The sequence below is a fragment of the Peromyscus leucopus genome, chromosome 16_21 (genome assembly GCF_004664715.2).
Source record: "Peromyscus leucopus breed LL Stock chromosome 16_21, UCI_PerLeu_2.1, whole genome shotgun sequence".
NCBI classification, from domain to species: domain Eukaryota; kingdom Metazoa; phylum Chordata; class Mammalia; order Rodentia; family Cricetidae; genus Peromyscus; species Peromyscus leucopus.
In genome coordinates this window covers 34,339,920-34,356,382 of record NC_051084.1, presented here as the reverse complement: position 1 = coordinate 34,356,382, position 16,463 = coordinate 34,339,920, and positions in this window count along the sequence as shown.

The following is a 16,463-nucleotide window of genomic DNA, read 5'->3' as shown; positions in this document are numbered from 1 at the left end:
AGCAAGTGCTCTTAACCACTGGGCCATCTCTCCAGCCCCACCGACACATAGATGTCAATGGAAAAGAAAGCATTTACATTATTTCACTTTAAAATTTTTATTTTTATGTGTCTATATGCATGCCTGTGCATCATGGATGTGTTTGGTGTCAGGTTCCCTGGAACTAGAGTTAGTGATGCCTGTGAGCCTCCGTGTGAGTACTGAAAATCAAACCCAGGACAGCCAGTGCTCTTAATTATTGAACCATTTCTCCAGCCCCATACATGACTCAAACATCTATACACTTATCTATCTATCTATCTATCTATCTATCTATCTATCTATCTATCTATCTATCTAGAGTCAGGAACTCACTGTATAGTCCTGGATGGCTTGCAACTCACTCTTGTAGACTAGGCTAGCCTCAAACAGAGATCACATAGATCCACCTGTGTCTGCCCTGGAGTGACAGAGTTGAAGGTATGTGCTATGGTGCCTGGCTAGGATTTTAATTTTTAAAATATACAAAGATGTATAAAAATCTCCCTGTATCTTTGATCCCGAGACCTCCATATTTACTTGTAGACAACCAGTGGCATTAGTTTTCTGCAGTTTCATTATTTTTTAAGCATACAAAATAACAGGTTTCCTTATGACATTTTTGTATGCGTCTATCATTTTATTTGCTCATATATACTCCTGTGTCCCCCTTCAGCCTCCTACTCCTGCATCTTTCATTCTTATAAAATTACACGGAGGAGCCAGATGTGGTGGTGTACAGCTTGTAATTCCAGCTTTTTGGGAAGTGGAGGCAGGAGGATCAGAAGTTCAAGGTCATCCTTGACTACATAATTAGTTCAAGGCTAGCCTGGGCTATATGAGACCCTGTCTCAAAAAAAATAAAAATAAAAAATCTGAAACAGAAAACAACCAAGGTCCTTGTCAAGTTTGGCGACCTGAGTTCAATCCTTGGAACCTCTGTAAAGTGAAAGGAGGGAGCCAGCTCCACAAAGGTATACTCAGACTTCTGCATTTGTACCATGGCATGCATATGAGCACGTACATGCAACAATTGTAACAAACATTCAACAAACCAAAAATGATGTAAAGTAATGTCCTGCTTGTATTTTGTCAACTGGACACAGCTGAAGTCATCTGGAAAGAGGGAACCTCAGTGGCGACAATACCTTCATAACATCAGCCTGAAAGGCAAATCTGTGGTGCGTTTTCCACTGTGGGGGGTGTAAGGAAACAGACTATGAGGAACGAGCCAGTAAGCAGTATTCCTCTATGGCCTCTACGTCAGTCCTTGCCTCCATGTTCCTGCCTGTCTTCCTGTCCTGACTTCCTCTTACGATGGTCCCCATGATTGGGGACATATAAGCCAAATAAACCCCTTCCTCCCAAATTGCCTGTTGTTATGGCATCTTATCACAGCAATAGAGCAAAGTAGGACGAATAATAAAACCAAGAAATTAAAAATGCTGGCACGCTAGGCTTCAAAGACCAGGTCACTAACAGACTTCCTCTCTTTTTGTTTTTGTTTTTGTTTTTTGAGACAGGGATTCTCTGAGTAGTCTTGGCTGTCCTGGAACTCACTCTGTAGACCAGGCTGACTGGAACTCTGGAATCCACCTGCTTCTGCCTCCCACTTTTATTTAGTTAGTCACCTGATTTGTGTAGTCAGATACTCAAGTCATTAACAGTTTTTGCTTTTACAAATAATCTGCTGTCAATAATTGTGAGAATGTTATACTTCATTTTACCTCTGTCTGAGTCAACGGAATAAATTCCTAGAACTGTAGTTGTGGGGTCAAAATGTACACACGCTGGTTTCTCTGGGAAGCAGATTTGGGATGTGTTTTTAGAAGCGCCCTTGAAGCCAGCAGCTATGGGACAGAGAAGAAGGAAGTGAAATTACGCAGAAGGAGAAGCCGACTGACCCCTGCTGCACCCATGTACCTTAGCTAACCCCACGGGGAAGCTGTGGAGTTTAAATGACTCATCAGTCTTCAAGCATTGGTTGGAAATAACAAGTCCTTCTTGTCAATCAAAGTCTGTGGGCTGCCCCAGAAAAGCTTGTCCTTGACTGAGGTGGTGCTCTGTAGCTGAGGGAAAACTTGAGAGGGCTGACAGTTGGAGGCTGCCTGCTAACAGAACTCCTCGAAAGTTGGGGCAATGAGATCTTTCGGAAAGAAAAATCTGAATTTCTGTTTTGATAGATTTTTACCAAATTGCCATACCAATGTATACTCCACAAATAAATATGTTTGTTTGCCTATATTCCTCCCCAACATACTGTGTTATCAGACTTTTGTATTTGCCAGTCTGATTGATTAGGTGAAATACAACATCTTAGTGCATGCAGGTTTCCTTTAATTCATTTTTAAAACTCTGAAGGAAATTGAGCTTCTTTTACATTCTAAAGACCTGCTTATCTTTTCACTGAATGGTCACATATCCTTCGCACATCCTCATCTTGTGTTGAATATTTTAAAAGTGATGTGGTAGGAGCTCTTAGTGTTAGGTAAATTAGCTGTGCTTTTACCACACAGCCTTTCCAATACAGCACATGAGATAATACTTTATTAACATTTTCTGTCTGTGTTACTCACATCTGAGGCATGTAGACTGCTATAGTTACTTTGTACTATTTTCTGTTTTCTTTTAGTAATAATTAGTTCTTGGTTCATTTCTTTTGTTTGGTTATTTTTCTCTGTGTCTGTCTTCCTATAACTCTTTAACAGGCACTTTTCTTTATTATTATTTCTTTGGTAATTTTTTCTTGTCTCCCCTCTGTTCTCTTTGTAGAATTTCTTCAATGAGGCAGCTCTTCAAAAAGCATTCAGCAGCATGGTATCTACCCTGACTGGTTTTATGTCAACTTTACACAAGCTAGAGTCACCAGAGGGAAGGGCACCTCGGTTGAGAAAATATCTATAAATAGGCAAGCCTATGGGACATTTTCTTAAATAGTGATTGATGGGGGATGGCCCAGCCCATTGTGGGTGGTGACATTCTTGCGCTGGTGGTCCTGGGTTCTATAAGAAAGGAGGCTGAGCAAGCCAGTAAGCAGCACTCCACCATGGCTTCTGTATTAGCTTCTGCCTTGAGGTCCCTGCCCTGCTTAAGTTCCTGGTTGGGCTTCCTTTGATGATGAATGGTGATGTGTATGTATAAGTGAACTAAACCTTTTCCTCCCAAGTCTCTTTGGTCATGGTGTTTCATTGCAGCAATAGAAACCCTAACTAAGACAGTATCTCAAGAATGATACTAGCAAATGTGAGGCACATGAGAAGTGGTTCAATCTCTGGTGAGAGAGAGAGAGGGAGAGAGAGGGAGAGAGAGAGCGCAATACATTCCAACATTTACTAGCATACAACTATCTTTATTAAGAGACCATTTATTTGTTGTTCTTGTTGGGTCCCAAAGGAACTGGGACCATTCTGATGCTACTAACAATGGTTTGCTTTGGTTTTATTTTGAAATAGAATCTCACTATGTAGGCTGCCCTTGAGCTCACAGCCCTCCTGTGTCGGCGTCCAGGGATCACAGGTGTACTTCCTCACACACGGCACCAGCACTGTAGTCTAAGTGTTGTTTTTCTTTTATGGGGTAACCTGACTACTCATGACAGACCCTTACACTGTGCTTATGTCTCTCAAGATAATAGCTCTAAATGTAAATGGAATGTATCGCTTTTTTTGTCAGCATGATTAGATAAGGTTGAACCAATCAGCGACAGCCTAATAAGCTTACATAGTTCTACCTACCCTGAAATAGGAGTATACATTTATAATGAACTGATCACAGTATAGATCAATATAATTCTGCATTTATGTTTTAGAAACGGCACAACGACTCCTGTGAGCCAAGCTCATAGCACAGTTTGAACTCTTCCAGTTCACAAACTGTTGTTTTAATGCAGAATGGCATTTAATTCTTTAAAATATGATCTGATTTGTTGGCGGTTACGGTATCAGAATCAGGAACCGCCAAAAGACTCTTCCTGAGATCAGTGAATAACCAGTGGCTGCTACTGATTAAGCCTATTAGGCTAATTGCTTTGTCCTGAACCAGATTATAGGCGTGCCTTTCTTGGACCCACACCCCAGTGCGTTTGATTTAAGCTTCCTGACTTTATTGTGAATGCCTGTATCTTGTTCGTGTTCCCATAAGTCACCTATCTATAAAGAGGAAATCTGGCCGCCCTGGGCTGTTAGTGGAGCCCCTGGCCTTCTATAAATAGAGTAGTTTAGGGAACCTAATGCAAAGATGGGTTCCACCTGCTCTGAGACCTTTTCTCCACCCCCCCCCCCAAAACTCATGTTTCTGGGGCTGGAGAGGTGGCTCAGTGCTCACCCACAGGCAGCTGATAACCATCTGTAACTACAGTTCCAGGGACTCAATGTCCTCTTCTGGTTCTGTGGGTGCCAAGAAGTCACATGGTGCACAGACATACATTTAGGCAATACACACACACACACACACACACACACACACACACACACACACACAAATTAAAAACAAATAAATAAACTTAGAAAAAACTACAATAAAAACAAACGCATGCTTCTCACATGCATGCTCGCTACAAAGGGTCTCGTGCCATTTTGGAAACCTGGGTAGCTTTTTACATTTTAATGGACTAATGCTGGATGTCTTTATGTTTGTTGTAAATTTGTCCCTGTCTTTCTTCCACTTTTTTTTCTGTGCTGAGGATCAAAATTCCCAGCTTCACATATACAGCAGACAAGTACATTGCCCACCCATCTCCAGCCCCAGGCCCAGGGCAAACGCTTCAAATGATAACCTGTAGTTGCAGCGACCAGGGTGAGCAATACTGAAATTAGAATATCTTGAAAGTCTCAAAAAAATGATATGAAATATTCTCTGGGGTGTGGGAACCTCCACAAGACTGAAACACTCAAAAATAACCTCTCTTAAGGAATCTTTGCAGCATGTTCTTGAAAAACGTAAGACTAAAACCCTGATTCTACTAACCTTCTGCTAACCCTTTTCCCCCTCTCTGGGCTCTGATAGCCCAAGCTTCCTAGTGCTTCTGATCTCTCACCCTTCCTACCTAAGATTTGTCAGGAACTGTTTACCCTCAAAAGCAGGCCTTCAATTGTGGCATCTTTACATCTGTGTCTTATTCAGAACTCTGAGTTAGGGCAAAGACTTTCGTGGTCATCCTACAAAGAACTAAGCAGGTGGCAGGACACATTGAAAAACTATAAGGACCTAGAACTTACAGCTCTCTGCTCTACACCATTTTCCCTGCTAATGATAGGGAAAACAAGGGGGGAAATGGCTGGAAAAAATTCTGCTGGGATAGTCCAAGACCTTGAGGTTCATACTTAACATGCCTCCAAAAAGGGACCGTAAAGCACTAGACAGATGGGGCAGCCCTCATAGCTGACCTCTTAAGTATTCTCCATAAACAAACTGGGCAGTGATCTAATCTTTAAACCACAAAAGGGAGAGTCTGCTACGGACCCTCCAGACTGCCTGGAAGATGTCAGACCACACTCTTAAGGATGAAAATGATTAAGTGGACTTATTGGCCCATTTTATTAAAGGCCTGCATACAGAAAGAAATGACTTACTAAAGAAAGGGTAGGTGATGATTCTCCTAGGAGAGTCATGGCATCTAGCAGAATGTTTTGAAAGGACATTAGACCAAAAAGACCATCAGTCATCAAGCAAATTAATTGCTTTTTAATTACAATAGTTGCAGGAACCTCAACTTAACTTAAGAAATCTGGGGACCAGGGATTATAGTTTAGGAGTATAGCATTTACAAGGGTAAATTCAATCCCAAGGACACACCATACACTAAATACATACACACACACACACACACACACACACACACACACACACACACACACCACATACCACACACACACACACACACCACATACCACACACACATACACCACACACACACACACACCACATACCACACACACATACACCACACACCACATACCACACACACATACTCCCCCCCACACACACACCACACACACACACCACATACACATACACCACATATACACACATACACCACATACCACACACACCACATACCACACACACACACACACACACACACACCACATACCACACACACATACACCACACACACACACATCACATACCACACACACATACACCACACACACACACTACACACATACACACACACCACATACACATACACCACATATATACACACACACACCACACACACACACACACCACATACCACACACACACCACACATACCACACACACACACACACACACACACACCACATACCACACACACACACACCATATACCACACACACATACACCACATATATATACACATACACCACATACCACACACACATACACCACACACACACACACACCACATACACACACACACACCCATACACTTCCGATTTTGCCCATTGATAGAGTTAACTTTTTATTTATTTATTTATTTATTTGTTTTGTTTTGTTTTCGAGACAGGGTTTCTTCATGTAGTTTTGGTGACTGTCCTGGATCTCACTCTGTAGACCAGGCTGGCCTCGAACTCAGAGAGATTCGCCTGGCTCTGCAACCTGAGGGCTGGGATTAAAGGCGGGTGCCACTGCCACCCGGCAGAGTTGCCCATTTTTCCTATAAAAATAAAAGAGCCAGTGACATGCCTTATTGGGTAACGGTACCTGCTGCCACGCCTGGCAAGCCAAGTTGAATCATTTGGACTCACATAGTGGAAGAGGATAACCAACTCCCACAAGCTGTTCTCTGACTTACACATATCACCATGGCACCCATGTGCCCTCCCCTGTGGCAGTATTTTATTTGTATGTTAATAAATAAAGTTTTCCTGGAGATCAAAGGACATAGATAGCCAGCCATAAACAAAAGTCAGGCAGTGGTAGCACATGCCCTCAATCCGAGCACATGGCAGGCAAGAGTCTCTGTGTGTTCAAGGACACAGCCAAGCGATGTGACATGAGCCTTTAATCCCAGTACCAACCATAGAGACCTGGAGGTCTGTGCAGACAGGCAGTGACAAGGAAGTGAGATAGCTGGGCTAAGAGCCAATGAGAAGGCAGAAGAGCAAGGCAATAAAGGCACAGGTTAGACATGAAGAAGCTCTCCCTTGGGAAACTACTTCGGCGTGGTGAGCTAAGGTTAGCTGGTGGCTCTCACTATTTCTCTGATCTCTACGGCTTTCACCCCTGTATTTGGCTCTGTGTTTCTTATTTGATAAGACTGTTTAGAAATTTGTCTACATCCCCCCAATAAAAATGTAATTTTAAAAAGAAAGAAAAAATAGAAGGCCGTCTCTTTATAATATGAGGAAATTGGAACATGCTTGAGATCTCCAGCTGTCAGTGTTGACAGGGCTCCAAGGAACTGCCTAAGTTACTTCCTCATTTCCTCTAAATCCACAGTTCTCAATCTGTGGGTTGTGACCTCTCTGCGGGGGCAGCAGAGGGTGGTCAAATGACCCTTTTACGGGGGTCACACATCAGATATTTACATTATGGTTCATAACAGTAGCAAAATTGCAGTTACAAAGTAGCAATGGAAATAATTTTATGGTTGGGGATCACCACAATGTGAGGAACTGAATTAAGGGGGCTCCGCATTAGGAAGGTTGAGAACCACTGCTTTAAACCAACTTAAAAGTCATAAGAATAGCAACTTCTGATGGCGAGGATTTCAAAACAAGTTAAAAGAGTTCCTTTTTTGGGGGCCAATAACTGTCACTCAAAATCATCACTTCCTGTCATGCAATTCTGCCCCTATAAAGCTACTAGGTAAGGGCAGGCTGTCCACAACTGAGATCACATAAAATTCTCTTCTGAAGAAATAGCTTTAGGTAGATTGCAGATCTGTGTCTTCCATGTCCAAACTGATTGCTCTAAAATTCTGAAATCTTAGGGGCATCTTCTTCCACGCATGTAAGAAAAATTTAAAACACAGAGCTTTGTTTAACTTAAATTTGATCCTTCACACTTCCTAAATTTCCTCATCATTCTCAAGAACCCAAAGCAAACAATGGGTCACTCCAATAGTAGAAGACCAAAGAGACTAAGGACTAACGCCCCAAGCATCAGTTCTTCTAATGGTCTCTTCCCTGTCAAAACCAGTGTCCAGAAATAAGCATTTGTGGAGAACCTGATACCTAGAAATCCCAAGTATATTAAATCCAGACTATCTGACAGCAAGGGTACCAGCTGAATCTGAAGGATTGACACCGGTAGATTCATGTTCTATCATGTTTAGAATTCTGTAGTTAAGAGTGTCAGTATTTGTTTGCTTTTACTTCAAAAAAATCAGCAGTGTTAAGATAGTAATACCACAGGGAAACCTTCTCATACTTTTTTGCAAGTTATACAGAAATTTAATAACCAGTTTTCACACAAGTTCTACCTGGATCGGTATCTACACAATTTATTTCTTTGTTCTTTCATCTCCAAAAAGATTCAGAAGTCAATTTGAAATATCTGTTGCAAGAACTAGTTTATGAAGAACACATGGTCTCTCAGGATAATCTTGATATTTATTTACAAGAGGCAGTATATTACTTATATTATGCATTGTCTAAAAAATAAACCCTGCCCCTGGAATGACTAAATAGTATCCAAGATTACTGCAGAGTTATAACTAAGACAATTCTGAGGATTTCCTGGACTACCAGAATATTGTAGGTACTAGGTCCTAAATTAATCAATCAATCTTTCATCTTTCCCTTCTCGTCTCGTCTCGCCTCTCTCTCTCTGTCTCTGTCTCTCTCTCTCTCTCTCTGTCTCTGTCTCTCCCCCCCCCCCTTCTTTTCTTTTTGGCTTCTCCTCTCTAAGCAGAATGAATATAGCACTCAGGAATTCCTTTCCTCGAAAACATGAGGAGGCTCTGACTTAGATGAGTTTTCAAACCTGCACACATTAGGATAAACCAACTATTCTGATACTGTCTTGCTGTTCATGAGTAGAACAAAGATGTTTTGGGCACAGTGATGGTTGAATGAAAAAAAGAAATAAAGAAAGGGAGGACATGACTGATCCTAGGTATGGTGAAAGAGAAAGTTTATTGTAGATGAAAGGGAGAGCATCGCCAGAGGCAGAACATCTGGGAGAGTCTAGAGTGAACATGACCCTAAGCTGGGTCACAAAAAGTGGAGGCAGGGAAGCTAAAGAGGTGGCAGGCAACCAAAATGGCTGGATTATATAGATATAGGGAAGAGCCTCTGGGCAAAGTTTACGTAGGTGCGGAGTGTGCCAGACATACTGTAACTGATGGGGACTGAGGGATGCTGGGAAAACCTGGAGACCAGCACTTTGATAGGTTAGCCATTAGTCCTGGGTTTGAGACCTAACAATGGTGAGTGTTAACATTTGAACCTGACAGATGTAGAGTCACCAAGGAGACAAGCTCTGGCACACACACGCAAGGCTTATTTAGGTCAGTCTCTGGGCATGCCTATGGATGATAGCTTGATTAGGTTAGTTGAGGTGGAAAGACCTGCCCATTGGGGATGGCATCATTCCCTGGGTTAGGATCCTGGACCGTATAAAAAGAGAAAAGTTCCAGCCTGGGCTACCAAGTGAGTCCCAGGAAAGGCACAAAGCTACACAGAGAAACCCTGTCTCGAAAAACAAAAAAAAAAAAAAAAAGAGAGAGAGAGAGAGAGAGAGAAAAGTGAGACGAGTATGCACTCCTCGCTTTCTGCTTCCTGATTTTGGATGCAATGTGGTAGGTACAATGGTCATGATATAACTGAATGATCTTTTTTATCTTAGGACTTTAACCAGTGAAGTATGTCCCTCAATCATGTTAACTGTAACTGGAAATTCCCCAGAGCATAAAAATACCCTCTAGGGCTTTGAGATGGCTCAGGGGCAAAGACACCTGCTTTGCAAACCCGAGGACCTTAGTTCAATGTCTAACACCTACGGTAGAAGAGAACCGAGTCCCAAAAGTTGTCCTCTGACCTCCACATCACTTCTAGTTGTAAACGGAAGCTTTTTTCTGTTCCGCCCCATCCAGCAGCTGCTTCCAAATAATCACTAAGAGGCTTATATTAACTATAAATGCTTGGCCAATGGCTCAGGCTTATTATTAGCTAACTCTTACATTTAACTTAACCCATATTTCTTTACTTTTTATTTTAAAAAAATTTATAATTTAATTAAATTTTATATATCAGCCACGGATTCCCTTGTTCTCCCCCCTCACTGCCCTCCTGCCTTCCCCCCAGCCCACCCCTCATTCCCATCTCCTCCAGGGCAAAGACTCCCCTGGGGATTGAGTTCAACCTGGTAGATTCAGTCCAGGCAGGTCCAGTCCTCTCCTCCCAGGCTGAGCAAAGTGTCCCTGCATAGACTGCAGGTTCCAAACAGCTAGCTCATGCACTGAGGACAGGTCCCAGTCCCACTGCCTAGATGCCTCCGAAACAGATCAAGCTAATCAACTGTCTCACTTATTCAGAGGGCCTGATCCAGTTGGAGGCTCCTCAGCTATTGGTTTATAGTTCATGTGTTTCCATTCGTTTGGCTATTTGTCCCTGTGCTTTTTCCAATCTTGGTCTCAACAATTCTCGCTCATACAAACCCTCCTCTTTCTTTCCAATTGGACTCTTGGAGCTCCACCTGGGGCCTGGCCATGGATCTCTGCATCCAGTTTCTTCAGTCATTGGATGAGGTTTCTAGCATGACAATTAGGGTGTTTGGCCATCCTATCACCAGAGTAGGTCAGTTCAGGCTTTCTCTCGACCATTGCCTGTAGTCTATTGTGGAGGTATCTTTGTGGATTTCTGTGGGCCTCTCTAGCACTTTGCTTCTTCCTATTCTCATGTGGTCTTCATTTACCATGGTCTCCTATTCCTTGTTCTCCCTCTCTGTTCTTGATCCAGCTGGGATCTCCCGCTCCCCCAAGCTCTCTGTCCCTCGACCCTCTCCCTTCATGTCCCTCGACCCTCTCCTCTGCCCATTCATGTTCAGGTTGTTCATGTAGATGTCATCCATTTCTCTGTTATTGGGCGATCCCTGTGTCTTTCTTGGGGTCCTGTTTTCTATAACTTAACCCATATTTATCTATGCTTTCCCACATGGTTTGTGGCTTGTTACCTCATTTTCTACATTTCTGGCTTCCTCAGCAGCTGGCTAGTGTCTCCCTAACTCTAGCCCTTCTCCCTGCATCTCCGTTTGGCTTTCCCACCCAATCTTATTTTGCCTAGCTATAGGCCAAAACAACTTTATTTTCAACCAATGAGAGAAACACATATTCACAGCATACAGAAGGACATCCCACAGCATCTAGTCTTCTGGAAAGGCAGGAAGAATCACAGCTGTTTTAAAATTAAAATGAGAAAACCCGAGGATACAGTACTACTCTAGCCTAAAATATTTTCCTTAGCTTTTTATCAATAGGATCTACATCTTTTGGAAAACACAAATTGATTTTTAATGAAATTGTCAGTCGGCATTTTTTTGGCTACATATTCAGTTTGAGGGCCATCCTGGGATATATGAGATACTATTTTAAAGTTTAAAGTAAGTCAGGTGTAATGGCACATGCTTTTAGTCCCAGCATTCAGGAGGCAGAGGCAAGCAGATCTCTATGAGTTCAAGGTTGGCCTGATCTACATAGCAAGCTCTAGGCCAGCCCCAGCTACATAGTGAAACCCTTTCTCAAAATTTTAAATAATAAAAAAGTAAGTAAATAAGAAAATATAAAATGGCTCATAATCAGCCTCTATGTGTGCTTGGGTGACCAGCTCAGAAAAATGGCTTTCTGAACTAACTTGGAATTCTTCCCATTTCTAATCGAATTGTTCAGCTAACACCTATGGCAAACTGGTTTGACACTGGGAATAAAACATTGGAGAGTGCCATTCCCCAGGTCAGTTATTTGTTGCTGTGGCAATTGTCTGGCAGACCAGTTTAAAGGAGGAAGGACTTATATTGGCTCGGGGCTTGGGTGGTTTCTGTCTGTGGTCAGCTGGTTCCGGCGCTAGGGGTCTAAAGCGAGGTGGAACATCGTAGCTGGGAGCCTGTAGCTGTTACAGTGTAGCAGAGTAAAGCAGCTCACTCCAGTTGCAAAGGAAAAGCAGATCCGGGCAGGGAACAAAGGGTATCTTCCTAGCGCATGCCCCCATTGACACATTCCCTCCAATTAGGCCCCATCTCCTACCTTGCGCTGCTTCCCTTCACATAAATTCATCAAGAGATTAAGACATTGAGGAAGGCAGATCACTCCTGACCCGCTCACCTCTGAGAGATTGACTCTACAGCTGTGGACCAAAGCTCCAACATCTGAGCCTTTTGGTATGGAGAGGCACTTAGTATTGGAACCATAACGGCCCCCCAATATTTGTTGTTGGTAACTTTTCTGTATGTATAGAAAATATTGATGGTCCTGGACTTAGTCAGGTGGGAACCCAGAGTCATTCTGAAGGTAAAGCCCTTCAGTGTGATTGAATGGTGGGGTGTCTACAATAATGACACCAATCTAAAACCTCAATTTTAAAAGAGCTCACAGGAGCCAGATTTTCTTTTTACTTCCCAGATGCTCTTTCAGTGAAACACCTGTATGATAGCTCTATATAATGTTAACCGTTGTGTAAACTGGATAGACTGGCATCCAGAACATGTCAAAAGGGTAACTAGTCTTATCCTGTTGATAGTAGTACAATCGAGCTATGAATGTTATCTGTCAGTCAGCTGTACTGTTTGTGACACGTTCTGAAGGAGATCTGAGTGGGGGACATTCGTCACTACCATAGTTCACCTCTTGTTACACATTGATCCAGTTCTCCACGTATGTCCTGAAAACTGATCTCTCACCGATTCCTGTGAGTATCTTTTCCTAGGAAGAAGATCAGTGAGATTAACTCCAAGTTTCCCATCACTGTGTTTGATCTCAGGTCACAGCAAATCCTCTGTTCTCTCCTTCAGTGTGATTGTTTCTCATGTTACCTACATGGGTCATTAGTAAGAATCAAATGAATCTAGCATGTGCAATTGAGTGTATTGAGTTTTAAGAACATTATGGCAATATGTTTATGAGTGCACAACACAAGCTTCTTCATGAGGTTGTAGCTCAGCTCAGCAGTAGAACCTATGACTGGCATATTGGTCCCTCAATGTCTTTCTTGAGGGAAAGTTCTATTTCCTTTCTTCTGTTTAGTATTTGTTTTATGGATTTTTGAGACAGTGTATCATCCTGTAGCCCTGGCTAGCCCCCAACTCACTGTGTAGATTAGGAAAGTGAGTGGCTGGAGAGATGACTTCAGGTAACAGCATTTGTTGCTCTTGCCGAGGACCAGGGTTTAGTTCCCCACACCATGTCTAGCTGAGGATAACCTGTAATTCCAGCTCTGGAGATCTGACATTCTCGTCCTGCCTCTGCAGGCACCGGCACAATGTGAGATTCACTTACACAGACACTCTCCCTGTCTCTTTGTCTCTGTCTCTGTCTCTCTCTCCAAGTGATGTGAAGACTGGTATGCACATATCTAGATATCTAGTCTTCAATGTTAAAATGCTGTTCTTATGCTGGAGAAATGGTCCAGCAGTTAAGAGCACTTGCTGCTCTTCCAGAGGACCTGAGCTGCCAGCACCCATATCAGGCAGCTCACAGTCGCCTGTAGCTCCAGCTCCAGGGGATCTGACATCCTCTTCTGGCCCATGTAAGCCCCTCTCTCCCCGTACACACAAATACAAATAGATTTTAGAATTTATTTTTCTGAGTTTTTATGTGTATGTGTGTCTTGCCTGCATTTCTGTTCGTGCACCATGTGCATGTAGTGCCTACAGAGTCCAGAAGAGGGTGTCGGATCCCCTGGAACTGGAATGAAAGACAATTGTCAGTTGCCATGTGGAGGCTGGGAATCAGACCCGGGTCCTCTAGAGGAGCAGCCAGTGCATTTAACCAGTGAGCCGGCTCTCCAGTCCCCTGAAAAAAAAAAAAACAAAACAAACAAACAAACAAAAAATCTTTAAAAAAAACATTGCTCGTACACCAAGCACTGCATGAATATTTATTGAGGTGGCAGTGAGTACACGTATACTGTCCCTTAGGTTCCAGTGCATTTCCAGACACACTGTCTCACTTTGAGTTTCAAACTTCCCCAGGAGAGTGTGCACAGAGGCCATTACCCGTAATGTGAGGTAAGGAGGCTAAGGTCAGGGTAGTCACCCAGCCCTACAGATGCTGGTCTGGTGATGTCCCCTCTGTCACACCGCCTGCCACTGTTATTGACAGGATTTAGGTGTCTGTGTTAGCCCCTGTTGGTACTAACACGCAGCGTCTCTGCAGGATAACAGGCCAAACTCTATTTCTGGGAGAACTAAAACAGTTGGTGCCATTGTGTTATTTATAGTGCAGTATATGCTGTTATAGAGATGTGAAATATTCAGGATACAGTATTAGTACTTTATCTTCAAAATTTGAAATACACCTATCACAACCCTCACTCTCAGCACGATTCTGGCAAAGAAAGAATTTAAACTTACTATAAACACTCCATGTCAGTTACAAGTCATTTCTCTCCCAGGGATTGTTGCTGATTTCCCAATGTGCTAACTATTGTCTGAAGATTACTAACCACTTTTCCCTTTCTGGTCTTACTCATAATAGTTCAAACTCCTTGCAAATGTGTGATAATTAGCAACATATAGTAGATCTGTTTTGCATTTTTATGTGTGTAGAAAATCCAGGTTTTAAATTTTTATTTATAACAATTTTCCCTTCGTTGATTCTCTCTGGGCAGAGAAAGAAAACACACTTCCCCTCCCTATAGATAAAAGTACAAAAATGATTGGTTATCCTTCTCAATCATTACTGCTACTGTTGCTTGGTCTTAAGTTAGACGTTATCTCTTAAGATCTAAGTTGGTCCTTTTTAAGACTAATAAGAAATTTGGCTTAAGGCTAAGGGCTTAGCAGATGTGCCCTGCTATGGGATAAGCTGCACTAGGTACTCTTCGATAATTAAAGCTGTGGATCTTATTTCTATAGAAACTCTGATTTTGGAGCTATAAGCAAAACTACTTATTGTAAGACGAATTGCTAAATGGTCTTATTAATAAAAAAAAAAAAAACAAAAAACCAAAGGCAGATACTGGGGTGAAAACTGAGAGATCAGAGGAATAAGACAAGCCACAGCTAACCTCACCTTACCAACTCCTCAGCCTCCAGAGAGAACTACTTCCTGTATACCCACGCCTATATGCCTTTCTGTCCCTGCCATCTTACTTTCTTTCTCTGCCCAGCTTCATCACTTCCTCTTTCTGCCCAGCTCTATCACTTCCTGTCTGTCTATTCAGACCTCCAGACCTCTATGGTTAACTAGAACTGGCACTAAAGGAGTGTGGCACCATGCCTGGCTCTGTTCCCAGTGTGAACTTGAACTCACAGAGATCCAGATGAATCTCTGCCTCCCAAATGCTAGGATTAAAGGTGTGTACTACCATTGCCTGACCTCTATGTTTAATATAGTGGCTGGCGTTTTCCTCTGATCCCCCAGATAAGCTTGGTTGGGGTGCACAAATAAAATATCACCACAACTTATTTATAAAGAATGTAAAGTAGTTGGATTATAATGGCTCCCCCCCCAATTCAATGAGAATTGTTAAAGACAGCAAAACGGGGGCTCAGTGGTAGGGTGTGTGTCTGGCATCTGCAAGGCCCTGTGTTGAATGCCCAGTACCGCAGGGTGTAAAATGAAATAACAGATATAAAAATCCATATGGGTTTTCATATTTTAATTACCTTTCATATAGATAAAATTTCTTATTTTGTGCAGAGTCTGACCATGTTAAGATTTGTAATATATTAGCTTTTTCTAAAAACAAGCAAACAAAAATCCAGAAAGCCTGTAAAACAAACATTAATTTTTGGTTAGTTTAAAAGCAAAAGCTCTATTAATTAAGTTAGTAGCATTTAACTCCATAAGAATCACTACTAGTGTTTATCCATTATTTATCTATTTACTTGGCCATTCTAGTGGTTACACCCAGGACCTCATGCTTGTTAGGCAAGCATTCCAACATTGATCGACACCCAGCCCAGTGGTAGTATTTTTAAAGTGCAAGACAATACATACATCTTGTTCTAGAATTTGATAATGATTCTATCACACTTTAGCCTGGTGACATTTTTAATGTATTGAACTATAATTGAGATGATAAGAAGAACAAAACAGCAAAGCCTGGGGTGAGTGAAGATAAAGAAAGGTGGGAAATAATTGCACAGTCAAATTTCCTTTTGTGTAATAAGCAGTCAGTGTCTTGTTTTTAGCGTGAACTGTCAACTTGACACTGGACTCGTCTGAGGAGTCCCAGTTGAGGTACTGCGCAGATCGGATTGGCCCTTGGGTATTGGGCGTGTCTTGGGGGAGGGGCTTTGTCATGATAGTTAATCTCTGTAGGGGGGCCCAGCCCACTGAAAGCCTTTCCACCTCTAAG